We start from the raw sequence: 18,587 nt of genomic DNA, 5'->3' as shown, positions 1-18,587 counted from the left end.
GCTGACCCTGCCAACTCCTCACGATTTAAAGTGCCTCTGAGAGTTTGGGGCGGGGGGGGGGGGGGAAGAGAATCAAAAGTGCCTTTAGCAATTTTGGGATTCAAAAAATTTCCAGAAGTTCAATCTCTCATTCCTATAGCCGACTCTTGGCAATTTCAAAGGATTTTTGCCTGTTTGTGCCAATTTTCTAGAATTTTTTCTTTATTTTAAAGTATCTTTTGCTATCACAATTCCCATAATCCCATTTCCCATTGGTTTTAATGCCTTGCCAATGATGTATTTGCCAACTGTGGGGCTTTCCAGGAATGGAACCCTTGCGGATGGCGAGGGGTGACTGTACCATACAGGGTTCATAATTAGCCTCTCAAGGAAACATGCTCTGTGAAGGACGACAACTCAAAATGCTGTGTTTACACAATGTGAGCAGGTGCAGAAGGAGCACCATGCTTCCTATCCAATTCCCCTTTTCTAGAGTGAATTCTCCCCAAATGTCACAGTAACATTTTATCCCAGATGGCATGAAATAGGTCTGCTTAGAATGGTCAGGAGGCTTGAACCAGTGTTTTTAATGTCCTTTCACTACACCAGAAAATGTGTAATGAGATTTCTGCACATTTGTTTCAAAAATAAATTCAACTGTCTTATGTGGGTGGCTGGTGCTAAGGAGGAGGGACAAGAATGGCATCAGGCAAATACTTTGTATCAGGTAATTCAACAGATTATAGTGTATTTGCACCAGCTACTTCTATTGAAATATATTCCAGGAACAGCAGATGCAGTCCTATACCACATACCAAGTAGAAGTTCCTCCATTTCAATTTCCAGCTCCAACTACACCATTAGAGAAGCACTAGGTTATCCCAGAGTATTTTATGTTTGGCCCGCTCCATTGTTGCTACTAAGAAAATAATAATATTTCTACTTGCTTGAATTCAATCCCATTTAAAATTGGACAGAAGAGGCACCATCTCAATTATTTCATTAACCCAAGTGTTTGAAAAGTACTTTTAAATAGTGAATCTGCTGGGACCATATCGCACCTTAATTTATCTTTAATCAATCTGCTCAGTAACAGCATTTTCCCCCAATGCCAAAACTGCAAACTACTACTACTAAAGCATCATCCAAAAAACAACAACAACCACTATTCAGCAGAAATGTTAAAAAGAGAAAAGGTATTTTGCATCAGTCTGAATGTATGGTCATACTACATGAAATCTTAATTGTATTAATGGCCCCATTTGCTTTTTCTTGCTCAACAGGAGCTATGAAGTACCAATCTAGATAAGGATCGCAACTCTCCTCCCCTCCAGATTCTAATCTGTAGTCCCCCACTAATGAAACTCATTTAAATCTCATCATGAATCATGGGGTAAATTCCTACCCGCAGCTGCATAAATGTGCATAAGCATGAAAACTACTGCACTCCCAGCTATGCTCTTATTGCTAGCTGCACTTGATACACAATACATCCCAAAGTATGGCCATTCACTAGTTCTATTTCTGTTATTATTAAAAATAGGACACAGGGTAGAAACCCCCCAAAATTGCACAGATAATCACAGCGGGGTAATTCCCAACCCAGCCCCGTGCTAAGCCAATTGGGAAGAAAACCATCCCAATCTGCATGGACTCTCTCTGTTGGGATAGTTTCCATCCCCAATATTAAGTCATTGGCAATAGGAGAGTAAATTCTCTCTCTCTTTAGAAACTTACCAGCCCCTTCCATAATGTCAGATCAGTGTTTGGAATGAGTAAATCATTCAGAAGCATCTGATTTCGTAGAAGCAGGAATTTTAGATGCCAGAACAAAGGCAGAAGGATAAAAGGCAGCATCCACTTCTCAGCTTCATTTGGCCCAGCATCACTGGATCAACATTACTGGTCTTTTCCCATTTTTCCTGGTGGTATACACCCAACAAAAGGGAAGTTGAAGCTTAGTTTCAGATGGCGAGAGCAAGAAGATGTAGAGGTAGGAATGTGGCACTGAACAGTGTGCTGAACCTCACTCACCTGTCATTGGAGATACTGAAATCATGGGTTACAGGACGGAAGATGGTTCCATCAAGCTGGAGGATCAAAACAAAGACAAAGTAGACCTATATGTTGTGCTGAGCTTGTATAGCCATGAAACAACATGGACGATTGTGGTGGGGGATAACCTTTTTCCCCAGTGTAGAAGTGGCAGAGGCTGTCCTGAGCAAGGCATTGACCTATACAGTCACAATGAGACACAACAAGCCAGACATATCCTCAGAAATGCAACCATTCTCAGAAAGAACCAGGCTCTACAAAAAGGCTCTGAAATGCTCTCCAAGAGAATGTCAGCTGTGATATCTGTGGCTGCTTTAAAAAAACAAAAGCTAAAGACCTATTTGTTCAAGCTTTTACCCCTTAGGGGCAACCAGGTCTCTCAGCTCTTCTGCTTCTGTTTCGTCTTGTTAATAGTGGGGTTTTTTTGGGGGGGGGGTGTTTTATGGTTTTTACTGTTTAACTGGTTTTAAGGTTTAAAATGCATTTTTATTGAGTTTTATTGTATTTTAATTTTTGTAAATCGCCTTGGGATGCCTTATGAAAGACTGTATAAAAATTGAATTAAAAAAAAATAAAACATACAAATAAAAAGAACCACTGCCACCTGTGTTTGGCTTGGATAGGAAGATGACATAGGTATTGTATGAAATGTGTGCTCCAGGCAGCTGACAAGCAACCAAAAAAATCTAAGAATGATAATATGTGGGAGGCTGGTTTGTACAACGCACTTGACCAGCTACCAGACCTGTAATTATTGCCCTTAGATCAATATCAGTGTGTTCTTTCAGGGGAGAACTGAGATGCTGAAGTTTGAATCCTCAGTTTTTGGGTTTGAAATGTTCGTTTTTCTTAGCTAGCAACTCACGTTCTCAATGAGTTATGCAGTCACACAGGGCACCATGCTTGGGGTGGGGGACACCGCTGCACTTCCTGAAGTGAAGTATACCATTGTTGTTGGTGCCGTGGACTGGAAAAGTTGAGGGCATCTAATTGGGCTACCTTTGAGTAAGAAGTCCGACTCATGAGTAAAAGTCCATGACTCAGGATGAGGATTAAGCAAGAAAAAACAAGCATGTCAGGGCCAACAACACAGTTAACATAACAAAGTTTGATCCGAGATACAGAGATGCACTCCTAGGGAATAAAGAGATAGCGACAGTATAAATAATACTCTAGATATCTCAAAGGTTGTTAAATATAGGTCGGGAATCCCTTATCCGGATACCCAAAATCCAGAATGCTCTAAAATCCGGACACCATGCCTTTAAAAAAAAAGAAAAAAAGCCTCAGCTCACTTTAAAAATGCCTTCCTCGGGGCAAGAGCCATCCCATAGCCTCTCTCAGGCCCGGCCGAGGCGTGCCTGGCCAATCCCACTGCTGCCGCCGTCCACCCATCCCTGCCACTGTCGTCATCTTCTCTGCTTGCCTACCACCTCACCGACACCGGCGCCTACTGCCTCCTCCGCTCTCCCACCTCCTCTTCGCCACCACCATTTATTTATTTTTTGCTGATGGAACTCTTGCACGCTCTCGTGAGAATTCCAACTCACTGTTATGGACTATTCCAAATTCCGGAAAATTCCACAATCCGGAACCTATCCGGTCCAAAGCAGTCTGGATAAGCGATTCTTGACCTGTAATGACTAGAGTGTACTTCTAATCTATCCCACAATTTGCAAAGCAGAACTAGTATCAGACATTATAAAAACAAGCATTTCAAAACCCGGTTAGAAACTACAAAATCAAATATAACCTTCTAGTACATTCAATTACAATTAAGACCATCTGGGGAGGTCTGGATACGGTTGTTGCCAGCTCGTCTGGTGGCATCTCAGAGACAGGCCTCATCTGTGGCTGCCCCAGGGCTTTGGAATGCATTCCCTGTCAAAACAAAAGCTTCTCCATTTCAGATTGCTTTTTAAAAGACCCTTAAGATACATCTGTTTTCCAAGGCTTTTAATTAAATCTAAATTTAAGCTGTTTAATTGTTTTACTTTGAATTAACTGTTTTTATTCTGTGAAGGTGTTTTAATTGTTGTTACTTTGATTATGTACACTGCTTATACAAAGAGATATCAGGTGGTATAAAAATATAAATAAATCAATAAAAATTGAAATTTATATTGTCCGCTTAAAATTTTTTTACAGCCTTTAATACATGATACAGACAGTTGTAGTTTACATTTCAAATTCCATTGTTGCTACGAATAGAATCCAAACAGTCACGCTTTAGCCCAGCATTTTGAGTCTTAGGCAGGAAGTCTGAAGTAGGGAAAGTTCTGTAGGAGCTTTTCAGCAGATTTAAAGTAGTCCCACAACCCTCCAAGGCATCATATATATTTGTCCAACCATTTACATTAATGGAATTCTATCACTTGACTGTGATCAAGTGTGACCACAACCAAATATTTTTCATTGTGGCACTATTCTGTTATACATAAAGGATACAATTCTTTATATGTGCATTTCTCTCTAATATGGGGTGGGGGGAGAGAGAGACAGACAGACAGAGAAGTATTATCCTTATACTGTATTACAGATGTGGGACTGAAGTTGAGATAATGGTTTCTCCAAGGCCACTCTGTAAAATCACTAGTGATCAAAATATGGTAGCTCATGCTCTTAACCATTGTGCTCCACTTGAAGAACAAGCAGAAAACACAATCCCTGCAGCACCTCATACCTATTCCTAAAATTATCTGGTTTGAAGTGCAAGTGTAAAAGAACAAGTCACATGGATAGGGGACTGAAGACAGCTTGGGAAAGTTTTGGGAGAAAGAGTGAAGAGAATATGATGTATTGCTGTGCTGACTGCTAGTGCAGAGATGCACATCCATGACCAAAGAGGTACAAAGGTCAGTTAACAAATGATCAGTTAGCTGTATAATTAGTTAACAATATAATCAGTTAACTGCTAATTTTAGTTAGCAGCAATTATTACAGCTGGTATAACAAGCATCACTTACGGTCTTATCAAGCCCACAGTTATAAGACAACGTACATAAATAATTAAATAAATTTGTACTCTTAATTCTAGAAAAGGGGAGGACACTTTTCTAAACCCTATATGAAAACTTTAACTACTACAGAGCAAAAAACAAAACACACAAAAAATAGATCAGGTTTTCAAACTAACACATCCAAATCTATTAACCTCCAACAACAGGTCAAGTGACTCTGCCACCTAACAAATCAGCTTGCTGTGGATGACTTATTTTTATGCTAATCGTGCAAACTGGCTTCAGCCAGTCATGTGAGCAGATAATTCAATGGCACAAGACAACTTAAATAAATGTGTGTTGGTCCATTAAAAAATCCCAAAGCCACAACTCTAGTAATGCCTATATTCCGGCCAACACAAACTCTAGGGTATCTGCTACTTTTAACAATCTTAAAATGACATACAGGAGAAGTTAAACAGATTCATTTGATTTTCTAGCACTTCATGAAGCTAGACAATGATCTCAGGTTGCACCTGGGATGCCTCTTCATTTCAGAAGTCCTGAGTGTAACCTAAGATGATTGTCCAGCACTTAGTGAGGCTGATCAACATTAACTCCTGTTCATCTTCTGTTAAAAATTGCAGACTTTTAAGGCTACTATACCATGCAATTACCAGCATCATCACAGGCTTACCCTTTTTTTCCCCTTGCCTTAACATTCAGCCTGAGAAAGAGTTCTAAAGAACACAAAAGAAACTGTCATTTTGATTAGGCCTAATAAAACTGTAATTTTTCAAACTTCGTGACAAAGGTGACAGAATATACTTTTATAAGCAACTGGGTAGCTTACTTCTATCCCCACCTTCTTCTGGCCAATGGTTATGTCAGGGAAGGAAGGAGGGTGGGCAGGAAGTGGCAAGTGGGCTCGGAATGGACCAGGCTGTTCCCTTTTCCCAACACAACACAGCAGCTGAGCCTGAAAGAGGAGGAGTAGGAGGAGTAGAAGCAGCAGAAGTGGCAGTGGGTGGGGGATGAAAGCGAATCAGCCAAGCCCCCTATAGCCTCAGAGGCAGCAGTAGCACCTGTGATTTCGGAGGCCCCTGCCGCCACCCCCACCACAGTTGCTATTCGCTGTGATCTCCCACCATGATCGCAAGCAGCCAAGATCACTCCCATCCCCCCGCAGCCACCATCAGCTTACTACTTTTATTGATAATGAAGAGCATTTTTGGGAGGCAGGCAGCAGGGCTGGAGGAGTTCCCACCGCTGTAGTCATCCACCACCATCCCCCGCTATGATTGCCACCAGGATGTTGCAACCATCAGCTTGCTTCTTTTACAGGTAAGGAACAGCATCCCCTCCCCACCCACCCAATTACTAGTACTGGTAAAACCCTTTACTTGTAAAGAGGAATCCTTGCCCCAGAGCCAGCTCATGAGCTGGGGCTTCAAGCTGGGATGTGGCTCGTCTTGAACCCAGACTGGCCCCATGCTTCAGCTTGAGATCAAGCCTTCAACCCAACCCAGTTCACCCTCAAGCTGGTTCAGATATCCCTAGCCTCCCCTCCCACATCAAGTGTGGTACACTTGAAGTACAGTTGTAAAGCTGGTATCGCTTGGAGACTGCAACTCGGCAAAGTGAGAACTGAGGTATGGAGTTCCACAAGGCTCATACTGTCTCCAAAGTTCTTTAACATCTTATCAATATGCTGATCATCAACCTCATCAGGAAATTGCATAACTTCCCTAAACGCCTGCCTGGAGGCAGTAATCGACTGGATGCAGGATAAAGTCAAGTTGAATCCAAAAAAGACAAGAGGTACTGATTGTGAGGGTTCAGGACCCAAGTGATGGTTTAGATCTGCCTGTTCTGGATGGGGATATATTCCCTCTGAAAGATCAGGTACATAGCTTGGGAGTGCTCCTGGATCCCAAACTCTCTTTGGTTACTCAGGTTGAGGAAGTGGCCAGGAGAGCTTTTTTCACACAGTGGTCCACAAGATGCCTCTGGGGAACCCACAGGCAAGAGATGAGAGCATGCCCCTTCTCTTGCTGTTGCTCCCCTGCAACTGGTATTGAGAGGTATCTTGCCTCTGAGGCTGGAGGTGGCCCACAGTCACCAGACTAGTAGCCAATGATAGACCTGTCCTCCATGAATTTGTCTAAGGCCCCTTTAAAGCCATCCAAGCTGGTGGCTATTACCAGATCCCATGACAAAGAATTATATAGATTAATTATGTGGTGCATGAAGACGTACTTCCTCTTGTCGGTCCTTCTTTGTTAAGAGAGTGCCTACCACCTATTAAGATCACCTAAGGAGGTCTGGTTATGTTTGCCATCGATTCTTTTGGTGAGGACTTGAGATTGCGTCTTCTATGTGGCTGTCCCGGGGCTTCGGAATACGCTCCCTGTCAAAATAAGAGCCTCTCATTGCTTTTAGGAAGACCCTTAAGACACATCTGTCACATAAGGCTTTTAACTGAAATTAACTTTAAAAACTGTTTAATTGGTTTTTATCCCATAAAATTGTTCTAACTTTTTTATTCTGTGAAATTGTTTTGTTTTTACTCTATGTTGTAAATCTGTCAGGCTAGCCAGACGAAGCGTAACAGAGGCAGAAGAAAAACAGCAAAATCTAACAGGAATAAATTCTCCAAACCAGGTCCAGTCCGAGTCAATCCAATAAATCCTAGAGTCCAAAGAGAAATCCTGAGGCAAGGTCAACACAGCCCAGGGTCCAAACACGGTCAAGGTAATACACGAACACAGCCTATTAGCTCACAGGAAACTGTTGTTGCTATCAGCAGGGTAGCTACGTTACAGGCATCTTAAATAGGCTGACCCCCGGTGCTGTTAATTAAGAGTTACTGAGTCAGCAGCTTTGCCTAATGTTCTACGCATGCGGCTCCTTAACTCTTGCTGTCTCTTGGACTGGCGCCTCTCCACAGCTGAGATCGGTTGCGCTTCCTCCACAAGAGCTGCCTCACTCGGCTCTAACTCATCTTCGACTCCTTGTGCATTGGACCCACTCTCCTTTGCAACTTCTGGTCCTTGCCCACCCTCCTCTGCTGTCAGCTCTGTCTCTGCCTCCAACTCCTCGGAGTTTTCCAGCATGCCCATGACACTCTGTTTTATATTTGTTGTGCTTTAAATTGTGTACATCACCTAGAGATATGCATATCAGGGGGTATATAGATATAGAGTTGAAACAAGGTGGCACTTTACAATTGTCTAAAGTGCCCTTTGTCTTAACTCAATGCATCTTAACAAGGAGTGCCTGTATAATAAGGAATATTTTATAATCACCTATTACTAGAGCTTTAACAAAACCCTCAGATGAAAGCAGGTCCCATTAAGCTCATTAGGACACATTTCCAGGATCAGGTTTTAAGACACTTTTGCAGCATGTAGGTGAGAAATCATGCAACAGAAGAAAACTTGCATCAAGCATGGTGATAAAGAGACATAGGACAGAAAGAGATTCTCCCAGGGTCTGCTGATTAGACAGCCAGGACAGGGGGTGGGGTGAGGAGTGGAGAGGGGTTGTATTGGTACTTGCAAGCCAAAAATTTGGCAGAAAGCCTCCAGATACATTCAAATAATTATGAAGTGGATATTTCAAAGTATTTTTTTTCTGTGCTCTTCTTTTAGTCCTTGTAGTTCTTGCGATCTCAATGCTACTAAAATCTCCTGAAAACATGCTTGCCATTCTAGGTGAGATGGTAAACTATTATAGATTACAATTTTGGGGGTTTTTTTTAGCACCTCAAAACAAATTTAGAACTTGTGAAAAATGTGTAAGAAAAATGTGTGCAAATGAGAAGAGGTTGGAAATCTAAAGAGTGATAAGAATGTAATGTGGGAAACAACTGGGCTTCAGTCACTGATCTCTTCTTCTAATACAACATTGAATTTAATCTTAACATTTAATCTCCCTCTATCTGGCATTGGTGATAGTGTAATCTTAAATACATGATGCCATAAACCAACCCAGAGCCCATGGGATATGTGGGTTATAAAAAAGTGATCAACACTTGATTTTCTAATCAAATCACCATATCAAATATCAACTTAATCTCTTTTTAAGGAAGTGAATATGATGTGGCCCTGATGTTAGCAAATTAGGCACTGGTTGATTTTATTACTTATTTGTGTGGCGAGACTCTCCCTCAAGCAACAGTTGGAAAGATCTGTTGAATGCTCTATCTCTGGAGTTCCTGCATCAAGAAGGCGATTGGACTAGCCTGCAAGGCTCTCCCCAACTACGACTCTTGTTTTACAGCATGTATACGTGCAGCCATGCTGCTGCTGCTAAAAACATTAATGCACTTTATGGTGCATTAACAGAGGCATATTGTTCAACTCTATTCTTCATTGGTCAATCCTCACTGATTCCAAGTGAGGCCCTGCATTTTAAGCCATTGATAAGCTCAGAAGGGTTTAGAGAAAGGTAACAAATATGGTGAGGGAAACCAAGTCCTATGAGGAATGGTTAAAGGAGCTGGATACGTTTAACCTGGAGAAGACAAGTCTGGGGAGAATATAAGAGCCGACTTCAGAAATCTGAAGGGCAGAGAAGACGAAGCAGACATTCTCTATTGCTCTTGAGACCAAGACTAGAACGAATGAGGCAAAATACAAAGGAAACAGGTTTAGGCCAGACAATTAGGAAGAATTTCCTAAACTGTGGGAGCTAATGGTGAGCTAGACATTGCCATGTGCAATGGTGGGCTCTCATTTAGATTTTTCAAACAGAGACTAGACAGTTTTCAGAGATGCTGTAGCATGTTTCTGCACTGAAATGGGGGAGGGGGGTAGGTTCAACTAGAAGGACTTCAAAGTACAGGTTGACCTCAATATTCTCGGGGGTTCCATTCCGCAGCTCTATCACAGATATCGAAACCGCGGATATTGAATCATTGATCTTTATGGGATCATGGGGGTTAGGTTCCTGGTCAGCCATTTTTAGCTTGAAAATGGCCCCAAACGGCCAATTTCCGCAGGCAGGGGGGAGCGCCTTGTCACTCTCTGCTGCTCCCCCAAAGTCACACTGTGCCTCTAAAGTGGCCAAAAAGTGACTGAAAAATGGCCAAAAATTGCATTTTGGGATGTGTGTTTTTAAATGGGAGCCATTTTGTGGCTCCGATTCCAAAAACGGCAGCTGGAAATGATGTATCCCGCCCCCGTGCATATGCTGAGGTCAGGGGTTATTTCCCCAGCTGCAGATATGCGAAACCACAGCTAATGAAACTGCAGATAAGGAGGTCCACCTGTACTGTACTTTCCCAAATAGAAGACTAAACTGCCCTGAGCCATTTTGGAGGGGCAGTAAATCAAATAAATTAATAAAAATAAAATACTCTGAATTCAGGACAACCAGCCCAAAGATAGAAGTTATATTTAGGTTATACTTGTATTTTCCCAAAAGGAAGAGAATTCTGAATTTAAGATGACCATTCAATTTCTAATGTCACAGAACTTGGGGGGGAAACTAGTCTTGGATTCAGTAAATACAGTACTTTCCAATTCCAACTCTGGTTTTTCTTCAGATCATATAATTCTATGAAGTATAAACTGCCAAATCAGTGCACTAACAAAATAAATTCATATGCACTATTTCCTACAAAGAGATTAATCTCGAATATGTGAAGCAGCACACAGTACTAGTATTAATTCTAGGGATGTGCAAAAAATTTCGGGTGATTCGGGGCCGAACCGAATCACCCCCGATGTCCCCCGATATTTTTCGGGCACGAGCCGAATCACCCGAATTTCTGAGTTCTGAATTTCAGAAGTTCTGAGGTGTGAATTCTCATTCTATCATAGCAAATGAGATTTTTTTTCAATTAAACAACTCTCATGACCCCACTTTCACTTTTTCACACTTTCCTTTACTATGAATAATATGAGGAAGTAATCAATTTAGCACACTTCACCTTATGAAGACAAACCTCATAAAAATAAATTCACCAAAATTCACCCCTGCCCAATCACTCTTAAATTGGGGATGGGTGGTACCCTCCACCCATTAGACACTATCTACCAGCCCACCCCACTCCTTTGGGGCAGATCCACTTTCTGCCCCCAATCTGCCCCAAAGACACCCAAACTTCAAAAATTCTCAAAAAATCAGCCCTCTGCCCAATCCCCCTGAAATTGGGGTGGTAGCCTCCACCCATTAGGCACTACCATCCCACCCCACTATTCTGCCCCAGGCCCCACTTTCTGCCCCAATATGCCCCAATCTGCCCCAAAGACATGAAAATTTCAGAAATTTACCAAAAATCAGCCCTTTGCCCAATCCCCCTGAAATTGGGGTGGTAGCCTGCACCCATTAGGCACTACCACCCCACCCCACTCCTTTTGCCCAGATCCCATGCTATGCCCCCGAACTGCCCCAAAGTCACTAAAACTTTAAAAATTCACCAAAAATCAGGACTTTGCCCAATCCCCCTGAAATTGGGGTGGTAGACTCTACCCATTGGGCACTACCACCCCACCCCAAAATTTTGCCCCTGGGCCCCTTTTTACCCCCGAATCGATTCGGATTCGGATTTGGATTCAATCCGAATCCGAACCGAATCAAGGGTGATTCGGGTGACCCAGATTCGGGCACAAAACAGAACAGGGGTGATTCAGTTCAGGTCCGAGCCGAATCACCCGAAAACCCGAATTGCACACCCCTAATTAATTCAGGTTTTAGAAAGAAATATTTAGAGAAAGTTGGTCTATTCAGAGGGCAAGTTAATACTTCTCATACAGCAATTCATTTAGAGGTTAGAAAAGAGATGAGGGAAGACTTCACCTTACCAGCATTCAAGTTCTTTGCCATTAGAGGTGTCACTACCACTTACATTAGATCGATACTGGGGATTTTCCTCTAGAAGGAAAACCCCATTTTCAAAGAAATATATTCATAAGGCACAGGATGTAAAAGAGGGGGGAAAGACAGCCTACTCAATGTTTGCATTACTTAATCTAACTTACAGTGATTTGCTAAAGAGAACTCTGGATGGCCACACTAAAAAGGCATTACAATAGCTGCTAAACTTGGGAATAGCTGCTAAAAAAGATTAGACTAGAACATTACACTGGTAATTAGTTGATCTGAATATCCCAGAATTTTTACTGCACAAAATGTAAACAAATAATTCCTATCAATTAAATGATTGATTTAAAACAAAACAATATCAAAAGTACAGGGGGAACTTGAATAGTATGCCTTATTTTGAATGGGATGGTTTTATGGGAAAGAAATGAGAAGTGCAATGGTTTGTGGGCATTTGACCATTTTCTGTACTTTTCTATACCAACAGTTGCAATAATATTCGCTGTTTAAATAATGTTTCAGTTTAAAGTACATATTAGCCTTTAAAGGTTGAACAGAATATCTAAAATAGAGCAATTATTTTGAAAGCCTCTGGGAAGCCCACTAAGCAGGAGATGAAGTCATGTCCACTCTTTTGCTGTTGCTCCCCTGCAACTGGTATTCAGAGGCATCTAGCCTCTGAACCTGGAAGTAGCCTATAGCCAACAAGACTAGTAGCCATTTATAGATCTGTCCTCCATGAATTTGTCTAAGCCCCTTTTAAAGCCACCCAAACTGATGACCATCACATCCTGCGGCAGAGCATCCCATATATTATGTGCTGTATGAAACAGTTCCCTTTTTTGGTCCATTTTCAGCTCTTTTGGAAACAGATATAAAACTGAAGATCAACTGAACTTAGCATACGTATATTCTTAATATTTATTATGGCCATAATTAAAGTAGAAAGTGTGTCTAAATCTAATTCTGAACTATTAACACAATTATGGATCTTTCCAGAAAGTACCTCTTCCTAACTTAAAAAAATGTTCACTCTTATTCTAGTTTCTGAGTTTCATGTTACAATTTTCTGTTATGACTAATTGGCAAAAAGTTTTATCACAATAACTTTAGCACCATGATGTTCCTTTTTGAATACCCCTTTTATTAACCTCAGAATAAATTTAAATATTTTCTGATGAACTGTATGTTATTGTATGTATCAAAGAGATCAATATTATTATTTATTTATTTATTATATGTATACCCCACTTTTTAGTCTGGACATAAAGTGACTAGGAATACCACTGTTTAAATCTTTAAAATTGCAATATAAATATTAATAAGGACAACCACGGGGCTCTGTGGTCGCCACGAGTCGACACAGACTCAACGGCACACTTTACCTTACTATATTTCGAGGAGACCCTGTCTTTTACCAACTTCTCTCATCAATAGTATGGCAGTTTATTTTTCTTCTATTTTTATGTTACTTTCAAAGGTTTGAATACCAATGAAATCATGTAAATTGTTGACATTCTATTCTTCATTCCCGTTTTCCCCCAAATGTAGTATTTTATTTAACAAATGAACTATTTCTTAAACCATAGCACTGAAGTTTGTTCTGTATGTCATGTTTCAATCATTTAAATCCACAGCTCAACACTCAGAACAGTTAAAATGATATAAAAGAACACGCAATCTTAAATACAGTGCCTACAGAAAGACTAACCCCCTTGAACATTTGTCACATTTTATGTCAGTGCATCCATTTTGTTGTGTCAGTGCATCAGACATGCATACATTTAAATGAGGTTTAATTCATTCAACACACCACAGAGGCAAGGTGGTGCCAAAACCCCAGTTCTGGGACTGGAGCATATAGTAGCTCAAGAGGAGAAAAGTCGAACATAGGAAGGCACGAAAACAGGAACAGAGTCCCGAGGACAAAGGGGGATGCCATGAAAACTGTACTCCCTGAGTGTCGGCACCTTCCTAAAAGCACAACCCAAGCCCAAGGAAGTCACTTGCCAAAAACACATCCATGGGGGGGGGGGGGCCTGATGATCTCCATACACTGTGAAAAATACCCCTCATCCTAAGACCAATGTTTGTTTTTCCACAGTGTAAGGGATCTTCCATTAACATGGGACATGCCCAAGCAGTGAAAAAGAGGGAGGAAAGGATGTGTTTATACTACTTGCTGGAGGACAGTATGCTGAAACGCTGTTTCAGCCGAAAGAAATGAAGCAATCTTATAGTGCCTGCAAAAGGGCATGACCGACAACCAGGTAGCTGCTTTACAAATTTCACCCAGTGGCATGTGATCCATGCATGTGACCCAGTGATCCAAACAAATGGATCATAAAAGAGATAATCTAGAATTCTCACTCGAGGCACAAATTACCAGGCTCAAACTATCATACTTCAGACAAGTTATGTGAAAGCCCAGCTCCCTTGATAAGTCCATAATGCTGGGGAAAGTTGAAGGAAAGAAGAGGACATCCAGCAGCAAGGTGGATGGATTCGATTATGACAGCAATGAATGTACCACTGAGAGACCTTAAAGGCCAAGTTGAAGACACATAATTCCTGGAGAGAATCTATGTGATTGCTAAGAGTCGACACTGACTTGACGGCACTTAATCAACAAAGTTTTATTATTTATTATTGTTGTTGTTGTTGTTTACACAGTCAGACAGGTGTTATTGACTGGTTTTATCCAGACATCGAGTCCTTCCCGAGGACCTGGGATGGCTGAATTTTATTATCAATGTTGTTGCTGTTATTATTATAGATATTGTCGCAGAATATAGGCTGTTCCCAGTACTGTTGCTTTTTGTAATTGGCTGATGGTAGTGGTATTATTATTGTTGTTGTTGTTGTTAATATTAATATTAATAAAATCAGAGTGTTGTCTGGGCAATTCTGCCCCCATTGGCTGGGAGAGGGGGAGCTTCATGGTGTATTTAAAGCCAGGCAGTGCGTGCCTAACTTTACTCTTCTGTTTTTCGGAAGGAGCTCTGGTTGTGTTCCAGGACCAGCTGCTGGATTCTGTAGGATTGCTCTGCGCCTTGGTCTGCTGCTGAGTGGTTTTAGCAGTTTTTTGTTGTGGTTGTAATTGGGGGGTTTGTGAGGTTTTGTTGTGTACTAGGTTCTAGTTCGGTTTTGTAGGTGCTTTGCTGTGCAGTGGTTTTTTTCTTGTTAGATTGGACCTAGTTTGGGGGAAGGGATGTCTAGAAGGATACAGGGTAGGTCTAGGAGCAGGGTGTTCAGAGCAAGGTACGATGCTGGTTTGTGAGGGCAAGGGTGGCAAGAGGGGCCTACTCCCCAGTTCACCCAAGTCCCCCTAGAAATAATTGCGCGCAGGCTCACCTTTCCAGTGGCATCTGCTACCACAGTGCAGCCACCTATGGCGGCTGAGGTGGTGGTAGTAGGGAGGAGCCCAGTCAAGGAAGGACCTCTTTTCCCTTGATGGGGGCAGAGGAGATGGTGACAGCTGCTAGCCCAGCAAGATTTCCCCTCCTCTCCACTGATCCCCCCCCCCATCAGTGTGACCCCACTGAGTAAGGAGGAGCTGAAGCGGGCAGATGTCATTCCTGTTGCCCAAGGGCCTTCACAGTCACGGACAGCGGGGGTGCTGGTGGTGGCCACCAGCAGCCCAGTAACACCACAGCACCCAACTGGTCCAAGACCGCTAGCAGCACAGTGTGGGAGCACTTTGAGTACTGCCTAAGTGAGCCTACATGAGCTGTCTGCATCCACTGCAGCATAAAGATCAGCAGCAAGAAAGACGCCAAGCATCTGGGGACAACAGGAATGTGGAGACACATTGAGCAGCAGTATCCAGGCATACTTGCTCCTGATGGTGGCGCTAGGCCACTTGTGGTGCCCTCAACAAGCGACGGGGAGGGAAGTGCTCTTGCTCTCAAGCAGGGCACACTGACTGTCATGTAGTGAGCATGTCTGGTGGGCAAGCGTTCTGGTAGTCCAGAGGCACATTCTTAACCCTCCATTGGAGAGATGATGGCTCTGGACGACCAGCTGTTCCAAATGGTGAACACTGGCTTCCGCTGGATGCTCCAGCTGCTTGCCCCCAGTAAAAAATCTCCTCACACACCACCTTCAGTGGGCAGGTGGTACCCTCCTGGTTGTGTTGGGAGGTTGTGTTGGGGCTACTAGAGTCAGCAGGGCCCGACACCAGTTTGCACTTCACTACAGATGTTTGGATAAGCTATAGTGGAGTGCAGGCTGCTTTCCTGTCCCTCACTGAACACAGATGGAGGCCAAAAAGTGAGGAAACAATATCTGCTGCTGGCATGGCCAGCACATCCTCCCAGACAGCAAAGCCCAGGTGGGTTGTGTTGCATGACACTGGCCACACAGATGAGCTGTAAGTAGTCATTGTGCACCAGGTGGAAGAATGGCTGTTCGGGCAGCCAAACTTCCACAAGGGCTTCATGGTCACCAACAATGGTGCCAATGTGCTCAGGGTGGTATGACAGCTGCAGTTTGTGTCCATACACTGTATGTATGTATGGAACACACTCTGCACCTGGTTATGATGGATGCACTTGGCATAAAGAAGGCAAGGGAGCGCCGGGGGCTTCCCCCCCAGGGGTTGCTTCTGCCACAGCTGCCCTTATGGACAAGTGCCACAAGATCGCAGCCTATTTCCAACACAGCAAAAAGGGTAGGCAGATGCTCATGGAGAGGCAGCATGAACTAGGCCTATCTTCTCACATCATCCCAGGGGATACTGAGACACAGTGGAAGTGCAGGAGCACTGAGACATAGTAAGACACAGTGCAGGAGCACAAGCTGTTCCTTGTAACAAACAGCTTGTGTACTGAGGAAGTAGCTCTGATCAAGTATTTGCCTGCCACTCTTCTTCTAGAAAAGATGAGAAAGCTCCAGACCACTCTGACCATTGGGGAGACACGTGCCCTAGCAGGCTGGCTGAGGACTGGGGTTGTGGAACAGATCAGCACCAGGTTGGGTCAATCCGTAGAGCATGTTTTGGCATGCCTATGTGACCCAACCATTAAGGGCAATGCCATCACTCCTGATACACTGCCCAAATGGAGAGACCTCCTGGTTCAAGAGGTGCGGCAAGCAGAGAAGAGGATGCTAGGTAAGAACCAGAAGGAAGGTGCTAGTGCACCTACTTTTTATATGCAGTCCACACCTAGCATCAGCACCACTTCCCAGGCCAGCAGCATGACATCCCCAGCATCACCAACACTTGCTTTTGGATACTGGCTTGGTGAAGCAGTTGGTCTTCCTGAAGGCCAACCTCCCCCTGCCGGGCTACCCCAAGCTAGACATGGAGAATGAATGACTCATGGTCATCCCCACCTGCTGGAACACTAGCTCACCTTGACCAACAAATGTGTCACCATCTGCCCGTTAGTGCTGCTGAAATACATAGACATGCACAAACACCACCGTTTGTGATGATGGACTGGTGCCCCAGGGCCAGCACCCATCAGAGGCTGTTGCGGAGCATCAGTGGGGGGTTTTTTGGCTTGCTGACTGGCTTAAGTTAGCACCGCCAAGCTTGCAATGGACTGGGGCAGGGCCAACTCCCATCGGAGGCCATTGTGCAGCATAGCTGGGATTTTGTTTTTTGTTGGCTAGCTGGCTTTCACTTGTTTTGGTTGCTCTGGTTTTTTTCTTGTTAGCTCTCCTGCAGCACAGCCTAACAAACACACATGCATGCACACACAGGCCCATGATGAATCTAGACTGGTTCCCTGGCATGTGTCAGCCTGCAGGTAGTCAGCCAGGGCCCAGTCCTACCTAAGGCCAACTTACTGCACTTACAAAAAGAAGAAAGAAGACTGCTCATGTGATTTTCTTTTTTCAATGTCAGTGTACACACGCGCGCGCACACTTCAATTCTGCTTGCTTTTGCTGGATTTCCCTCAGATGGACAAAGACAGAAGAACTTAGTTGTGGCTTTCTTGCCCAGCAGAAAAAAGGAAGAGACCATCTACTTTCCACTCAGTGCTGTCCAGGGTGAAAGTCTGTGTGTATGCTGTTTGCTCCTTCTAATCTTACCTGCCTGCTCCTTCCTTTCCCTGTGGGACTGCGGACGCTGCCCCTGCTGAATATGTGTGGGGAATGTGTGCAGGACTGGGGCCAGGGGAGAGTGACTCAGCAGTTCCTGGTACCACCTGCCCAGCTCTGGGCCTCTTATAGGAACGTGGCCTGTGGTGGCAAGCCTGCCACCGGTAGGGTTGCCCCTTTGGGGGAGCCACTTCATAGGTTAATGAGGGCAAGGGCCAGGCTGCCTGGCCCTGGATTCTTTATGGCTGTGATAGTGGTGGGTGAGTATTTTTAATTTGGCTTCTGTTTAAAATCCTGGGTGAATTTAGTTTTAATGTGCCTCGGTTTGTCTGGAGATGGGGAGACAGGGGGTGTATTTGCAGATTATAGGGCAGCTATTCCGGTGGTGGTGGGGAATAGGGATGTGCACAGAACCAGCTGGCCTGATTCAGTTCGACTCTGGACCAGACTTGAACCAGACCAGGCCATTTCGGTCTGGCACCCCCTCAAACCCACCACCCGGTTTGGTCAGGGAGGGTGAGTTAGCGGCCTTTTTTAAAAAATGGATTATTATTTTTTTAGTCCCTTCAGGGGAGTTCCCCCTCCCCCCCCAGCCTCTATGCAGCCCGAACCGCCACGTTTGGCCATCTCTTTGACCCGTTTGGGCCTCCCCCCTCGGCACAGTGGCCATTTTGCACAATTGGCCTCTGAGAGGCCTGGGTCATGCCAGGCTTCTCAGAGGCCAGTTGTGCA

The 18,587-nt window shown here is 43.7% G+C and overlaps 1 protein-coding gene across 12 annotated transcripts in view; it reads right to left on the bottom strand.

Annotated features, from left to right (window-relative positions):
* CHD7 (chromodomain helicase DNA binding protein 7) overlaps nucleotides 1-18,587 on the bottom strand; it is a 292,592-nt gene that overhangs the window by 188,125 nt on the left and 85,880 nt on the right. Inside the window, exon 1 of one of the 12 annotated variants that reach the window (XM_053246210.1) lies at nucleotides 2,014-2,037. The exons of the other annotated variants lie outside the window; for them this stretch is intronic. The gene's annotated coding sequence lies outside the window, so the exon portion shown is untranslated. Of the gene's footprint in view, nucleotides 1-2,013; nucleotides 2,038-18,587 lie in introns of those variants that run through there. 12 annotated transcript variants of the gene reach the window in all.

Source organism: Hemicordylus capensis, chromosome 4, assembly GCF_027244095.1.
Source record: "Hemicordylus capensis ecotype Gifberg chromosome 4, rHemCap1.1.pri, whole genome shotgun sequence".
Classification (NCBI taxonomy): Eukaryota; Metazoa; Chordata; class Lepidosauria; order Squamata; family Cordylidae; genus Hemicordylus; species Hemicordylus capensis.
The sequence above is the reverse complement of the archived record's forward strand: the minus strand, read 5'-3'. Positions and strand labels throughout refer to the sequence as shown.